Genomic DNA, 13,600 nt, shown 5'->3' on the forward strand with positions numbered 1-13,600 from the left:
AACACGGCACGTGCTCTGCCAACTGAGATGTGGAGAGACATACTAGATAGTACTAATATTTAATATCCTTTCCAGAACCATTTGTATTTTCAAGAATCTTAGGCTCTTCTTGTGTTTGCTAAGAGATTCTCAAATCAAATTGTGGGGAGGGAAGGTGATGCCAAAATAACAGAGCTTTTAAAAAACACACAACATTCACTGGATGTTCAAAAACTTTGTCAGCTCCTTCTTTACCACAATGAATTATCTGCAGCCCCCGTAACACCTGAGGCTGCTCGGAATGCCTTGGGCAGAGATTCCATTCAGTACAAAGAGTAAGCCTTTTAATGAGTGTCTATAGATACACATAAGCATTAATATATGTATAGTTTTAGAGACCTAAGCACTGTGAAATTACACCAGGGCATAAGAATCAAAAGGCAAAATGATCAACCCGAAGCAAAGAAAATGAAACAGAACATTCTCATTTAATTGAGTGTAACAAAGTGTGCTAAATAAACTTGGTAAAGAAATGCAAATCTGGCTCTTCAAGCATACAGTTTTAATTATTTAAGAAGCTGGTAGCAGAGTTAAGGATGCTTTAACTATATTAACTCTACGCTGACAGCTTCCTTTAATTTCTCTGTAGGAATGCACACTTCTTTTGGATCATGGGTGAAGAGAAGCAGTTATAACTGTAAAGACAAGGTCACGAGAGAAGCAAATATGCAAAGCAGAGATTACCGTGCGAAACGTTAAGGAACAATATTTCATATCACAGCTCTACCCTTCACAGTTAACATGCGGCAGAGAACACACGAAAAATCAACATAAGAATCCCTATACATCTTACTCTGCAGGTTTGGTTTAATTTTTCTTTCATTTTCCCACTTTTTCAAAAGAAAGAACCCATTTTAACAATGCAATTGTAGTGAGGGGAATAAAGACATCCATATACATCCTCATTGGTCTTGCATTTCTTTCACAGTTTACCTTTTAATTTTATTTTATCTTTGACAGAGAAGAAGGAAAGTCAGAAAGAAGAAAGAGCTTGAAGAAGACAGAAAGAAGGAAGGAGACAGGGAAGGACTGTGAACTGGTTAACACAGGGGATCTAACTGGAAACCCAAAAGGAAAGTTTACTTTCTGCAAAAAAACAAACAAACACAATTAGATGTTCCCCGTAAAGGTTAGAAATTAACAATGCGGTTACCATGGAGAAAAGCACTAATCCACTGAATTTTGTAAGTAACCTGGAAACCCTCCTGATTGTATCCAATGTTGATTTTTTTAAAAAAAGTATGAAGAAGTTTGGTACCTTCTTTTCCATTACTGAGACTATTCCAATCAGTCCCAGTGGCTCTCATCTTATCACTATATCCTGTCTTCTAAAAGTAGCTCACTCAGAGAATGAATGATTGGGTTGTTCCCTGCTGCAGGAGACCGTGTCACCCTCTGAAAGCGACAGGTAATATTCTATTCTATTCGACCTACAGTTAGGATGCTCACTGGAATGGGACCATGCACATTTCTACTCAGCCCACCCACATCTGAATGAAAATTAAATAAATTAACCACTGGACTTTAAACACATGAATAAATTCAATATTATGTATGTCTTTATTTCCCAGTTCCCCTCAGTAACTCAGATAAGCTACGGGCACAAGTAGTGCATCAAAATCCTTTAGGAGCCCATCCGAATTCATCAAAGGGATGTCACAGTCATCATTTTGAATGGATTACACAGAAGGTAGCACAGATACAAACCCTTCGCTGTGAACAGGCCCCTGTTCTATGAATCTACTCAATTTAAAGATGCAAATCATCATGTGGTACCTAATTTGTTTCCCAGCTTAGCTTTATATTGAGCAATAACTTTCCAAGACTGTTGGAACACCAATTATTGAATAGCTGTAACCTCCTTCCCCACGCTACCACCTCCTCCAGAGAAACTAGTAACTATCCAACAGATTGAACATGAAATAAAGGCCAAGGAATAGAAAAAAAAAAAGAAAAAAAAGGAGGCAGAAAATAGGGAGAAATGTCTTGTTATTGTTGAACTGAAATAAAATGAGTCAGAAGTACACAGAAACAGTGGCAGAGAAGGCTCACCCATCACCACCACCAACTTGATGTCATCAAAGAGAAACAATTTGTAGGTACTTGGGAGAGATATGGAGGATTGATCTAGGTAGCGGATTGGGGGAGGGGGAGGCCTAAAGACGCAAATAGGGAATTGATATACATGCCCTGACCCAGAAACACTGATGTCCTTTGTTACCCACAAGACTAAGTACAAGAAGACAAGACAGTGCAGCCGGTCAGAGCCATGCTGCAGGATAACATGACAAATGTCACCCGGGGGGTCATAGGAAGGAAGACATTTCCACCCAAAGACATTCGGAGCTGCAAATAGGACATCTAGTACAGTAGGCAAGCTGCAGTGAATATAATTAAAGTCGAGACAACCCTAGGGAAGCTACTATTTCCAAGTTGGGCACTTAGTAAACACTTTGGAAAGTCAAGACAGACAAACATTTTCACTATAAACGCGTGTGTAAGGGGGACCCTGATGGCCATCGCAACGTTTACCTATTGACGTTGTGTGAGACCCTCCTGCCACATTTTCCCTCCTAGTTAACATCTTTACTGCTTACTGTTTATGCTGCAGACTTCTCAAATGACCTAACATTTCCCCCAAGGCACCATGTCAAATATCCCAGCAAGTGAGTCTCTTACCAAGGCAATCTAACCCCTAGAGCCAGATTCAAATATCAGAATGAGATTTGCACGTACATCTGAGTACACCCAGGGGAAAACAAGATGACATGGGAAGATGAGAAGAAAACACGGCTTCCTAAAATCCCAGAGCTGGACAAAACCTTAGGGGGGCATTGGGTTCAATGCTTTATACAAAGCTTGAACACCCTCCCCCCTCCCTACTTAACTGCCATAAATTTTCTTTCCAAGGTTTCCAGAGAAGGGGAGGTCCTGGGCCCTCTCCCCTCCGCCAGGGCAGCCCATTCTGGTTTTTGATAGCTCTGCTTGCTAGAAACATTTGGATCCAGAGTCTGCACCTCTGAGAAAGCTGAGCATGGTCCAAAGAGACTTGGCCTGGAGCCTGAGGACTGAGTAACAACTTTGGCTGCGTTACTCACTTTGGACAAGTTATTTCATTCTTTTGGTCTTCATTTTTTTTCTCATTTGTAGCATGGGAATAATAATGCCTAACCTGCTAAATTGCTATGGGGATATAAATTGCCAAGCACTGGGTCTGGCACACAGCACGTGCTCAGAAAGGAGAGGTGCAGAATGATGTAAGGGTAGAGCACATTCAGCTACACAGCCGGACTGTGTGGCTCTGAATCCCACTCCATACTTACCCACAGTGTGACACCAAGCAAGGTGCTTAACTCCTATGCCTTGGTTTCCTTGTCAATAAAATGGGTATAAAAATAGTACCTTATGCCATAAGACTGCTGTGAGGATGAAGAGGGATAACGTATTCAGAGCATGCAGAACAGTGTCTGACACACAGCAGACACTCAATAAACGTTAAGGCTTTCTTTCACTAGTTAGTAGTATTTTTACAACTATTAATAGTAGTAGTATCCTTTAGTTTCTCTGACCTCTGTTTCTTCTGTAACAAGGACATAATAACAGCTACCACACAGACTTTGTGAAAATACAAAGTCACATATACACCACCTAGCACAGTTCAGGGCACAAAAACCACAGCAAACTCACACATTTATTTCCTGCTGTCACTTCCTTCTTAACCCTATGTCTGAAATGACAGAGAATAAGAATTCAGTTCCTTTTCCATTTGACAGTCCTTCAAATATTGGAGAACACGTATGATAATCCCCTGACAGCTTCTCTACTCCAGCTGAGGGGCCACAATTTCTTCAGCATCCCTTGTGTGATGGGATTTCGTGTGTCCTCAGAATCCTGGTGATGTCCCAGGTGCAATGCGATTGGTCGGAAGCCCTTCCTCTGCAGGGTCAGAATTCCCACGGGCCATGGGAATTGCCGGACCAGTGAGCTGTTTCTCAAAGACAAATGCTAGTACAGGCGACGGAGGGCCGACAGTGCCGGACACATAGGCGGACTTTCCTAGAGGCCTGAGCTATCATCTTAAAGCATTTTCTAATCAAGTCTCTAGGCTTTGTGCCAAGCCGAAAGTCTTCCTCTTGAAACTCGATGGTCAAATGTTTACATATCTCACTGCATATTCAAATAAATAATCCATTCTCATTTATTCAGTCTTGGCACATTAGACTTTTTTTACCCATAAAAAAATAATATGACAGTATTATTGCTTCCACTATGGAATCCTCTCCTGGCCATATGTATTATTTTTTTCCAATAACAAATTCATACAGCCTTGCAAGTTCCATTGCTAGAGCTTCAGAAGAGCTGTTATCATGTGGTTTGTTATGACGTGGGTTTCTTTTTTAAGGCTATGTGTGCAGTAAAAGTATACTAATTGTGTACACAATTAGCCTAATAATTCAGTGTCAGAATAGAACATAACCCTTACAAAGCATTTTAAAGTGATCTGAATGTATTTACCATCCCCCTTGAAAATCTTGATGTTGTTGCGTACGCACTCCACTAACCTTATCTCTAAAAGGTTTTCCAATGTGACATTAAAGCTTTCATTTTTACTCAGAAAACTTAGACGGCATGGAAAGCTAAAATTATTCGTGATGTTACACCACCCATCCTATATATAGTTAGGACAAGGATATGCAAAACCCACCAGCAAAACAATGAATAAACAAATACTAAGCTTAAATTAGTAGTAGAATCACAGAATTTTGGGATTGGAAGGGACCTTAGAGATGATCTAATCCTGTGTTTCATGTCTTTAAATTCCCTGTTCATGGTTTTTGCCCTACTCATGTATACGATTATTTCAATTTTGTTGTGTCTTACAGTTTTTGCACAATTTGTTTTTAGTTTTACCCTAAGTAATGGCATCATGAAGTCATGAATTGGATATGTGCTGGCTGGATTTTTCAATCACACATTAAAATAAATAGTAACTATTAAAATTCTGTTTAAGGTTTGTCCACTCTGTGGAACCAGAACTCAGGTTTTCTAACTTCGACTTCCCTCCGCGCCCCCGCCCCCCCCCCCACTTAATTTTGGGAGCTGAAAACATGCCTGCACTTGGAGAATGAAAATGATACAAATTAAAAAATGCCAGCAAACCAATGGCCTAAACTCCTGTAGTCATTAATATCTACAGAGACTGCTCAAAATGAATGGAATTCACTGTAAAAACATCCCACAAACCCTCTAAGTTTTAGTGGTCTGGGAATTGACCCCTCAAAGTTGAATGGAGTCTCTTAAAACCTCCACTGAGGGAGTGAGCAACATTGAACTTGATTTTTAGAATACTGATAAAGATAAAAAGTATTCGTGCTTAAGGATGTCAAGGCTGATGTGGAGACTGACTGTGTTCCCAAACACAGGTGTCTTCAGAGAACTACTTTAGTTAACAGAAAAGCCCTCATTAAAAACAGCCCAGCATGTGGAATCCAGGGCTTCCGGCACTCTCACCACACTGGTCGGCGATTAGCTATGTGACCCTGAGCAAGTCACTTCCCCTCCTCTAGCCTGTTCCTCAAGTGTGAAAAGAGGGACGGAACCAAATGATCCCCAACTGGTGAGCTGCATGGTTTCTATGACACCGTTAACTTGCACAAGACTTCAGGAACAACCCAGTCTCCTTCGTAGCTGAAAACATGTTCTTTCCCTTGCAGTTTTATTTTGTGTTCCAGACAATCTATAATAATAAAGAGCAATATGCTAATTAGACCGGATGACCTTCCGGATGAAGCCGGGGCTGCAGGGGCCTCGGTGGGCAGGGACAAGGCAGAGGAGGCGGGCGGCGGCCGCGGGGCCAGAGCCCCTTGCACGAATTTCGTGCATCAGGCCTCTAGTGCAAAGATAAATGCAGTCCAGATCTATCCGATTATAATCAGAATTAGCAAGGCTACATTTAAAAAGATGTGGAACTGCAATTTAGGACTACAGACAGAACGTCCAGGTATATCTAGTGTAAAAGAGAACAAAGGAACCAGAATTCCAGTTACCACAATAAAACCAAAATGAAAACATACATGATTTAACTAGTTGCTTCAGAAACAGGGCTGCTCTCTTTTTCCTAAAAGTAAGAGCTGGTGAACTTCTCCTAGCTTGGACTTCATGCCGCGGAAGAGAAATGGTGCTGAGCCATAAATATATTCACATTTGTACCAAGGACACCGCTTTCCTTTAACCGCTGAACTGCTGTATCAACACTGTTCTATCACCAACTAATTACAGCTAACAAAACCCACTGCACGGAGTGCGTCTCGTCTATTTTTTCCTAGTACAAAAGTACAGTGCTGACATTCAATGAATATTAAGTGGCAACAATTTAATTCTTTGAGCGCTGCATATAATATGAATTCACAGTCCTTGTCCTAGTTCCATTTGAGGTGTTTTGGTGTCCGTCAAGCTAGCTACAGTGCGAACCACAGAAGCCTCTCAGATGGCATACTGTTGGGGCATAAGTATCCCACTGGATGGAGGTGTACTGTCCAGGGTTAAATGTTTCCACGCCTTTAACCTAGCAACCAAGTCAGTGGGCTTACCTATCTGAGGGCTGGCCTTGCATTTGAGAAGAGAAGCTGTGTGACACTGTACTGCATGTGTCATTGCATACTGTCAGTCAGTCAGTCAACAACCATTTCTTAAGCACCTACTTGTGTGCCAGGCGCCACAGTAGGCTCTGGGACGATAAAGAAGCAACAAGGTTGGATCCTTCTGAGATTCTGCAGTTCATTTATCAATTCGTTATTGGACAAATGCTTATTAGCATGCCTGGTTTCTGCTCAGTCTTTTAATCATTTCACAAGCACTTACTAAGAACCATCTATGAACCAAAGGTTGTGCTAGGTGCTAGGGAGACAGCTATAACCAAGGCAGAGATGTCCCTGGGATAGGTAAACGGGTGACTTATGAAACAACATACAAAGTGTTATAATAAAGGATGTGTGAGGTGCTTGGGGAAAAGGAGAAAAGCCTGGCATTGCTTTGAGAGCTGGGAAAAAACAGGGGATATTACCTTGGGCAGGAACACAAGGTAGTGTGTCAATTTCAAATGCCTGGGACAAAGGATCTTAGGCTCAGAAAGGAGAGGCATGAGAGTGGCCTGAAGCTGGAACTTGAATTGGGATTTAAATAAGCACTGGGCTTAGAAAAATCAGGCGGCAGAGAAGAGCTGATCGGGCAACAGCAGGGGGGAGGGAAGAGCTTAGCACATTTAGGGACTTGTGAGTAAGGAGGCATGGCTGGGGCAGAGTCTGTGACAGTGAGCAGTGGAAGGTTTGAAAAGCTGGTGGGATTGGGGCCAGACCACAGAAAGCCAGACTGTGGGGCCTGAACCAGCCCTGGAGGCTGTGAAAAACATCCTTCTCCTCCTCCATCATCCACGGAAAGGTACAGAGTGGGGAGGGGGTCACAAAGAAAACTGGCTTTTAGGAAAAGCACTGTGGCCTCGTGCAGGGTGTGAGGGTGGTAGGGGTGGGGTGGGAGGGCATGACAGGAAAGGAGGCTGGCTGGAAATGAACTACAAAACTCTAGACTTACGATGATAAAGCCAAGCCCAGTCAAAATGAAAACAGGAAGGAGAGGACATGAGGAAAGGCAGTAGGAACCCGATGATGGTATGATAAACAGAAACTATCATGAGTATGACCGTAAATGAGGGTTGGAGCAGTAGTCCAAAATGAGTGACAACATCCTTCACCATTAGTTCTCCTGGAGCTCCGTCCTGTCCCCATTTTTATCATTGATCTGGTGCTATGACTGAATGTTAGTCTCTTCCTCTAAAATTCCTATGTTGAAGCCCAAATCCCCAATGTGACAGTATTTGGAGGTGGAGTCTTTGGGGGATAATTAGGTCATGAGGGTGGAACCCTTAGAAATGGGATTAGTGGCCTCATAAAAGAGGCACAAGAAAGGTGATCTCTGCCTCTCTCTGTCTGGGCCATCTGAGGACAGAGCAGGAAGGTGGCAATCTAACAAGCGAAGACGGGGGGTCAGCAGACTAGCCCTTAGGCAAAAGAGGCCTAATGCATGTTTTTAGGAAGAAAGATTAGAAAGAAAACACAACACATTCATCTAAATATTGTCTATGTCTACTTTTGAGCTACATCAGCAGAGTTTCAGAGTTGTGACAGACTCCGTCCATACAGCCTACAAAGCCTAAAATATTTGCAATCTGGACCTTAATTGGGAAAAGTTTGTACACGCCTGATTTTGTCACTCGATAAACATTTGTTAAGCAACAATATATGTTAGTCACTTTGTTACTAATAAGCATACCTGATAATTAGCAGCATCTACTATGTGCAATGGGCTTTTCCTGTTTTATTACATTTAATCTTCTCAAGATCTTAGTATAGGGTGTGTGTGTGTGTGTGTGTGTGTGTGTGTGTTTTCTGTATTCTTCAAATTTTGCTTAAAGTTACCTAATAAGTTTGGGACTTTGGCTATGGATCCTGACTAAACCATGATTTTCTACCTTTTGCTATGCAATTGTGTTTCTCAGAAGACTGGGGGAAATGTTAAGATTTTGGAATAAGCATCCTTTTAATAGAAGGCTGAACCCTCTGGGCACTATCTGGTCCCATAGGGACATAGATTTTTATCCTTTGGGCTAGGTTTTCAACTTTGTAACTAACTGGTAGGCAAGTGAAAGCAATGGGAATAACTCTTATCTATAGATGCAAGTGAATTCTGCCCAGTGGCAGTTCAGTTGACTCCCTCCCCTCCTGGTCTGCATCCATTTGTAAATTCATTTCAACATCCTTTTATTCCAGATGAATTTGAGATTTTGATTCCCTCATTTATTAATGAGTTAAATAAAATTTTTGAAGAGTAGATTTTATATCTGTCTGAGAGTCAGGATTCTTAAGAATTCTTCTTTCGCAGAAGTTACCAAGATGACTTGTGTACCACAGTGAACATCCCATTTTTGCTTGGGAAGGCATCATCATACCAAAGTGTAAACAATGTGACCATAAATGACATATACCTACATAGGTATGGGAGTAGGGAGAGTAGAAGAGAACAAAATGATTAAGGGTCATGTCAGGGGTTCATTTATGTCACCTCCAGCATCAACAAAACCTGGTTTGGGCCCACAGCTCTGCCTCTGCCTCGCTTTGAGGACCTGGACAAATTACTAAACTTCTCTAAGGCTCAGTTTTCTCACCTGTAAACTGGGGATGATAACAGCAGTTGCCCCATAAAGTTGATACAAAGATTAAATAACTATTGCTTGGAGCTATTTAAACAACTGGTTCACATTCAGTGCTAAATAAGGGTTAGCCATCATTATTAAGATGTTTCTGAGAATATTGATGAAAGGAATTAGCTCTAGTTGGGGATGGAAGGTCTTCACACAGTGGTTATATTTTATCTGGACCTTGAAGGGGTAGTAGGAGTTCACCAAGCAAACAGCTAAGGTGATGTCATTTGACATAAAAGGAGCAGTATTTTTTTTTTTTTTAATAAAGACAGGTATGAAGGTGAGGAAGGTGAGTCAGGGTGCCAAGTTGACGGAAGGCAATTCTCTGGTGGAGACTGCATTTCTAAGGTGACCTGGGCTTTCCTCGAGTGTTTGAAGTTTGTACCTCTCTCCTTCCCGGCTGTATAAGGAGTGCTAAAGCCAAGCAGGGATGCATCATCCAGATACCAATTTTCAAGAAACCCGGACACCAAGCCAGCATGACCATAGTTATGACTACTCACCCAGTTCAGGCAGCCATGAGGAACAAGGGCTTATTTTATTCCCAACTTCATAAAAACAGTAAGAAGTATTAGCCAAGATCGGCTGAGCCCAATGTACAGACCACATTTTATAGAGGCCAAACGTCATTAAAAGTACTTTAACAGTTTACATAATCTCTCTCTCAATATCTCTCTCTCTACGCCTCCCTCCCTCCCTCCTTCCCTCCCTCTCTGTCTCTCTCTCCCTATCCCTCTCCTTCTTCCTCTCCCTCTCCCGCTCCCTGTATCCCCTATACACCCAAGAAAATAATACACAAATCCAACAACTGCAATTATATACTGGTTCTTATCCTGGCCAGATCCAATTTCTTTCCGTGCCTGATTACATATCATTTCTACATTCTTCATTTGTCTCCTAATAGTTCATATATAAAATTACCCTGTCGTATTTCAAATCAGTGACTTTCCTGGATACTTGGGATAAAGAGAATACACTTCAGGTAATTCTTACTTAGTTCCGTGTCTTGACATTTGCTAAAAAATTACTGGAAAGCACCGTGTTTGCGTAATTCTATCTGCTCCTTTTCATTCCTGCATATAACCATTTAAATGCTGATCTGGAGTGTGAATTCTGCAAAACTGCCTATTGTAGCGCCCTGCAGCTCTCTTAAGACCCAGGCACGGCACCCCTATCTTTCTGCTAGACTAGAGCAATGATGGATAAGATGAAAAGGAGGTTAGACCACTTTAGTTTTGTGGCAGGAAGATAGCTTCCTCAAAAAGCCTCGCCTTTAAAAAAAAAAAAGGAAAGAAAAAAAACCTTACAGGTACTCCCTGTGCCCTACTGTGAGATACCATCCACCCCCAGTCTCAGGAGGTTCTGCTGTGTGATTGTTTCAGGCTCTCTCCCTCATGAAGAGGTGAACACGTGACCACCACCATCCATAAAGGCTGAAGTGAGTGTACTTAGCTAAAGGGCACTGCAATAATTTTTCTCTTGCACGTGAGAAAGTTAGCCTTGAAAATTCTCTGGCTCACTGCCTGTTTTTAAATCGTCTTTTTACGGAGGGGTGGCCAACGGAGCATATTACGTTAGAACCAAACCCCTCTCATTCCCATATTAATTGCTTTTAAAAACAACAACAATAACAATGATGATGATGATGATGATATGATGATGATGATGATAAAGGATGGTAGCCCCTATCAAGCCTCCAGACTTGCTTTCAAGGCAGTGCTAAAGACTAGATGTTTTAATAGGCAACGCCTCCAAATGCCCACCTTAGAAAAGCAATCCTGGCTGACAAATTAAACTCCATCGGGGCTGGAGCTGTTCTGTGCAGACAACGTGATTCCTTTGGAATCTAGGGTGAGTGGTGGCCTGAGAAAGTCACTGAAAAGATTTATACCCCGACTACAAATCAGCTTCTGATTGCAAAGAAATTATTGTCTTTCCCACCCAGGTTTTAGCATGCACTATACCAGAAAAAAAAAAAACGGTGAGAATCATGACCCCATGTCAGTAAGCACAGCCTATCTAAAACACAATTTCTCCTTCTTTGTCCTGACTCTTAAAGAGGAGGAAGTGGTGGGGTTTCTGTAATACTGTCAATAATAAAAATAAATGTTTGCTACAGGGCCCATGGCAGGGCGGAATTCCCATGATGGGCTGGTGGAGGAGATGAGAATAGGCAGGAATTTCGATGTGGGTTTGCCACAGCAAAACTTCGCTGAGGGTTTATGGCAATTTAGCACCCAGATAATTTTTATAAGCACTTGGCCTAAGAGATACGGACAAGCTCACACTTGGTGCTTCCACAGCTTGCCGGACTGAAGTAATGGGCTTTTTTGTTCCTCTCTTCACTCCTCAGTGAAAGGGGGAACTTCAGCCAGGCCGGTCCAAGAGTCCCCAATAAGAAAGGCCCAGCGCTCTCCTGGGACCTCCCACAGGGTCTGGTTCCGGCCGGCCCTTTCTCCACGAGAGAGCACAAACCAGGTGAATCTGTACATAGTGCTGCCGGGTTTCTGGGTTAAAGCTTTTTTTCACAAGAGTATATAATTCACTCAACTTGTTCTCCGCAAACTGGATTCCTGTGGGAAAGTTCCAGTTACCACTTAAACCCAGGTCAACTATTTTTCCCTTTCTGATCTGCCTACTGTTCTCTTCATCTTTAACTCGTGCATTGGTACAACCCTTCACACTTTTCCAAAAAGCTGCTTCATAAATAATCGGATCTCATCCTCACCTCTATGTAAAAAGGGCAGTGCTGTTATTCCCATTGGACTCTAGGACTCAGATGGGTGGAGTGACTCGCTCATGGCTAATGTTACCAACAGATCGGGATCCAGGCTCTGTGCTTCCCAAATCCCAATAATAAAAATAATGGCTACCATCAATGAATGCTTCTTAGCATGCATCAGGCACCATGCCAAGCACTTGATGAACATTACCTCATCTATTCCTATTGCGTGAACCCTATAAGGTGGTTTTATTAATCCCATTTTACAGATGAGACATACAGGGTTTATGAGGTTAAATAATTTCCCCAAGGTCAAAGGTGCCATAAATGATGAAGCTTCAGTTACAAAAGGGAGCCTGTCTGAGTCCCGGCTTAGTCACTGTTATGCTGACTCCCAGTCAAATACTTTTTTTTTCTACACAAATTCAAGCAATGAAAGTTTTCTCCGGATCTGAAGATTTCAAATAGTAGGTATTACTTTTAAATACCTAATAAACGTTTGAAATTCCAGTTTTGCCCACTCTGATACTGTCCAACAGAAAACACTCCAAAACTATGAAGTGCTATTTCTGACAGGGGTTCTTACGGGTCCAAATACCATTTGGTTCCATCTCTTAGTTCATTTCACAGAAAAACAGATGTTCCATATAAATTCCTTCATGAAATTTACTAGAATCCCCAGAAAACTTTATGAACGTAGTAAGTTCTCAAGACAAACAGCATGGATTCAAATCCCAAATATTACGAACTGACAACCTCTGGAAGGGGAGCAAGTTACTGAGCCTCAGGCTTCAGTTTTCTCATGTTTGCATTAGGGATAAAAATACTTACCTCCTAGAGATGTTGGGAGAAAGTGAGGAGAAGGCCCGGGGCACAGTGTAAAGGACCAATCATCATCATAACTATTATCGTCTTATCATTATTTCTGGCTCTCCAGAATTTCTCAGGATCGCCCTAGTTTCATTAAGTTGACAAAACCCGACTCCTCTCGTTAATGAAGTGTTCCAACACTCTTATATCCCGATAATAAAGCACGCAGTACTCTAACTGGGAGAGAACATACCATCTCATCATTTATAATTCAGCTCCGTCTCTCAAAATTATTATTCACCGGGTACTATTAAAACTGTCAAGTCCTCTAGGTCACCCAAGTACTCGTGTCAAATGGGTGTTATTTTATACAAAGTAATGTGTTAATTCAGTCAAATAAGAGCCACCTGAGAAACCAGAATCACAAAGGACAAGCCAATTCCCCTGACCTACAAAGGGGAGTGTGCCCAAAATATGAGAAATTATTATTTTACTGTGGGGAAAAAAAAGAGCTTTTCCCCCTCCTAATTATAAAAGATATGCTTAGTAAAGTTAGCAAAATTAAGAACATGTGCATAAAAGCAAAGAAAGATGAACCCCAGAAATAGGCACCAGTAACATTTTGGTATCTTTCCATTTTGTCTTTCCGCTGTGCATTTTTAAAATGTAATTGGGATCATTCTGCACTCAAAATGTTATATTCTGGGATTTCTTTTCTTTTTGCTCCACTTAAAGCATTATAACGTCAGCGTTTTCAATGTTGCTGCAGACTCTGT

At 41.7% G+C, this 13,600-nt stretch overlaps 1 protein-coding gene across 1 annotated transcript in view; it reads right to left on the reverse strand.

The window, feature by feature from the left end:
• Window positions 1-13,600, reverse strand: part of MPPED2 (metallophosphoesterase domain containing 2) — a 165,255-nt gene that overhangs the window by 116,501 nt on the left and 35,154 nt on the right. The gene's annotated exons all lie outside the window — the stretch shown is intronic.

This window comes from Eptesicus fuscus, chromosome 13 (genome assembly GCF_027574615.1).
Source record: "Eptesicus fuscus isolate TK198812 chromosome 13, DD_ASM_mEF_20220401, whole genome shotgun sequence".
NCBI classification, from domain to species: domain Eukaryota; kingdom Metazoa; phylum Chordata; class Mammalia; order Chiroptera; family Vespertilionidae; genus Eptesicus; species Eptesicus fuscus.